The sequence below is a fragment of the Fukomys damarensis genome, unplaced genomic scaffold (assembly GCF_012274545.1).
Source record: "Fukomys damarensis isolate Sample0158 unplaced genomic scaffold, DMR_v1.0_HiC HiC_scaffold_24, whole genome shotgun sequence".
NCBI lineage: Eukaryota > Metazoa > Chordata > Mammalia > Rodentia > Bathyergidae > Fukomys > Fukomys damarensis.
Window position 1 is genome coordinate 9,328,791 of NW_022900936.1, and position 3,634 is coordinate 9,332,424.

Genomic DNA, 3,634 nt, shown 5'->3' on the forward strand with positions numbered 1-3,634 from the left:
AAAAAAAAAAAAAAAAAAAAAGAATAAGGTGAAATACACATATTCAGGACAAGGAAATAACCCACAAAAGCCAAAAGCACATGCTGCCAGCATATTAGCATTTGAAAAGAATGGAAAATAACTGCAGAAGTGCAAGAAGGAATAAGAAATAAAGGGATTATAAACAGCGTCATGTGGAAAAGAGACTAAGTCATCAGCAGATGAGAAGTGTATTTGGAACTGTCCAGCATGGGCACCAGTGGCCTAGGACAAGTGGGCTTTGAGTGGCTGGGGTGACCTCACAGAGTGCAGAAAGGATCAGCTGAGGCTGAGCCCTGAGAGGCCACTGGTGACTGACCAGCAATGACTGCCTTGTCCGGGCAGAGTCAGAGGAGGCAAACTCAGTTTCCAAATAGGAGCCAAACATGCAGAGGCACAAGGACATCTTCAGTCACAGGCATCGGTTTGCAGCAAAGCCAGTTCTCCCACGACGTGCCAGTGCTCCCAGGCCAGGAGTCTCAAGGGCTGTTGGACTTCTTTTTTTAATATTGGTTAATAGTCACCTTGTCACTCCAGTAATTAATGAAAAAAATTACACCCAGAGTAGAAAATAGCGCGTCTGTAAGGTCGCACAAGTGGGAGATGAGGACCGGGAGCAGGACAGTGGCCAGGATATGGCATGGAATGGACTCCTGTGTTTAGAGAGAAACAGCTCTGCTGCAAACGGATAGGACAGGAAGCCTAGGCGAAGGGGGTCCAGGATTACTAGGAGACTCATGGCCCCTTTTACTGAGATTAGAAAGACACAGAGAAGTGTGCTTTTTAAAGCCAGGGATGGTGGCACACACCCGTAATCCCAGCATTCTGGGAAGCTGAGGCAGGAGAATCACAAGTTGGAGCGCAGCCTGGGCAATGTAGCAAGATCCTGTCCCAAAATGAAAAATACAAAGACCTGGGGGTGTAGCTCAGAGTGAAAACATGACAATCCCCAGTATGGGGGTTGCTCCTTTACAATTCTGGATGGGACTGAGGAGCATCAAATTCAAGACTATCATTGTACTTTTCTACAAGTGGCCCTTGTGAGCTGTCCAAGTAGAGAAGTGAAGTCTGCAGCTGGAGCCCAGAGGAGGCATCTAGGTTCCAGATACAGATACCGGATTATTACCACATTCTTTTTTTTTTTTTGGTACCAGGGATCGAACTCAGGTCCTTGCACTTGCGAGGCAGGCGGAGAAACCACTGAGCCAAATCCCCGGCCCCCACATTCTTTTTTATTCCCCACATCAACCTTTTGTTTTAATAAATAAAGGTTCTCCATAGTTTAGATTTAAATCATATTTACTGATGAGGAAAACTGGGCCCAGACAGGTAAGCGTGAAGCTCCTACAGCTGGGAGGAGTTCAGGCCTCACATGCACTCTACACCTAAGGGCAGGGACAGCTGCAAGGGTGGAGGGGAGAGGTGGTGGGAAGCCCTGCCGCGGGAGCTATAGGGTCCAGAGGAGCCAGGGCAGGTCCTGCTCACACTAGGTGAGCTTCTCCCTCTGCTATCTGGGCCAATGGCATCAGCTACAAAAGGGCATCATGAGTAAATGCAGAACGGTCTTAGAATAGCCTAGATGAAGATACACAGACAATCTTGCTTCTTCAGAGGCAGCACAGAGGACGAACTCCACCTCCCCAAGGCTTAGTCCAAAATCCTCCTATTCATATTTGCACCAAACAAGGCTCCCCGAACCTCTGGCATCATCTACTGGGCTATGAGATCCAGCCGGCTTTCCAGGGTGTTGGAAACTTTTATTTTGTGATCCCCTTTATAGATCTCAACTTTGACAACTATGTCCTCAGGGAGGTAGACCTCCTGTTCGATTTGAACATCAACATCTTTCTTGGTAGCGATTTTGTACATAGGGATCGCTTTTTGTAGTGCAGCCTTTACCAAGGGAAAAACTTGTTTCCTGCAATGCACAATCATTCGGGGCTCCAACAACTGGTACAAACCCTGGAGCACCACTCCATACAGCAGTACTTGGTACTGGTTGTATCTTTTACCACCTTCCTGAGTCTCTGCTTTGCTTCAGTTAGCAGGTCAGTGACAAGGTCATCTCTTGCTCTGAGGACTTTCAGCCTCGCTTGATTCATCAATTTGGACATCTGAATTTTCTTCTGCTGCTCAATCTGCTTTTCCTTCTTCTCATAGTACTCCATAATCTTCCGTCTTTGGGTTTGCACAAGACAACCTTTCTCAATATTGAACTTTTGCTTCTATTTCTTCTGCTTTCTCATTAGCTTCTTAATCAGTGAAAGCCATCATGTGCTTAATCTGCTTCTGTACGTCAGCATCATCGAGGGCCATGGCGAAAGCAACACCTCTCTGGCAGGCAACTTGCTTTAGCTTAGTTTTGTACAGGGCTGGGCAGTAAATAGAAGTGGGTGAAGAAAACTCAGCACAGGTTTCTGCTTCCTCCTTGATGGTATTTCAAGCCACATATATAGATAAAGTCACCTAACAAGCATGTGTACAGGTATTTCTAAAACATAATAACTAAAGAGAAAATAAAAATCACCTGTAACTTATCAACAGAGCTCATCTTTTACAATGAAGAGTTTAGACCTTGTGGAATTTTCAGTGTTTATATTTTAGTGCACGTATCCCATGACCGGGTAATATTACTGAAATGACAAACAACGGTCGTACCCACAACTTCCCTCCTTTCTTTTTGTCCTGTGTTCTTCCTGTTACCCCTAGTGATAGCAGTCTAGTCACTCGATACCTACTGCTTCAGCAAAGGAATGTGACAACAGAATAGCTCTCGCATTTGAGTTTCTAAGGGGGCAAGGAAAGGACCGAGATCATGCCTACATGACAGGTTTGGAAGAGCACCCAGTGAACAAGTGTCATTATCCATGTGAAGTTTCCTAGAATGGGAGGGAGAAGGGACAAAGGTAAACAGCAGGGCCTTGGATGGTGGTGGCCTGGGTAGAAGGGCCTACACCCTGCCCGGCCAACTGCTGGGCAGTTACCTTTGCAGAATCCAGTAGCAGTGGCCTCCCAGGCCTCCTTGCCCAGTTAGCACCCAAGCGGAAGCCCAGAGGAGGACAATAGCCATGTGTGTCTGGGGCAAGATTCCTCCATCCTGCCGTGAGGCAGGAGCAGTGGCAGGATCTGTGGGCAGAGTGTGCACTGGGACCATGGCAACTGGTGTTGTCCGCAGAGCTTCCAGCAGGTGACCGTGCAGACCCATAACAGTGGATGTCAGAGACAACCGAATGGACCACATGCATCTTGGTATTTCAGGGGCCCCAGAACATGCATATAGACCTAGGAAAAACATGGACTCAAACATGACCTGGGAAAATGGTGGCTCAAAAGTTAAGTTCGGCCAGGGAGAATAAAGAAAGCTATACTTCTTCTTATCCATAAATGATTAAACTTCCAGAGGTGAACTTTGCAAGAAGAATGGAGATTTGGTAGGAGCTGGAACAGGCGAAAGAAGAAATACAATCCATGAGCATTTGCAGCACAGCACAATGGTGGGACTAGAGGAGCAAGGGAAGGAGGAGGAGGGAGGGGAAGAAGACAGAAGGAGATAGTGGGCTCACCCCAGGCCTGGGACATAGATCACGGGTGTACAGAGGGTGCCGGATGGCCTGCT

General features: G+C 47.2%; 1 pseudogene; it reads right to left on the reverse strand.

Moving 5' to 3' along the window:
• Window positions 1–1,665: 1,665 nt before the first annotated feature.
• LOC104851474 lies at window positions 1,666–2,363 on the reverse strand (annotated as a pseudogene).
• Window positions 2,364–3,634: the final 1,271 nt, after the last annotated feature.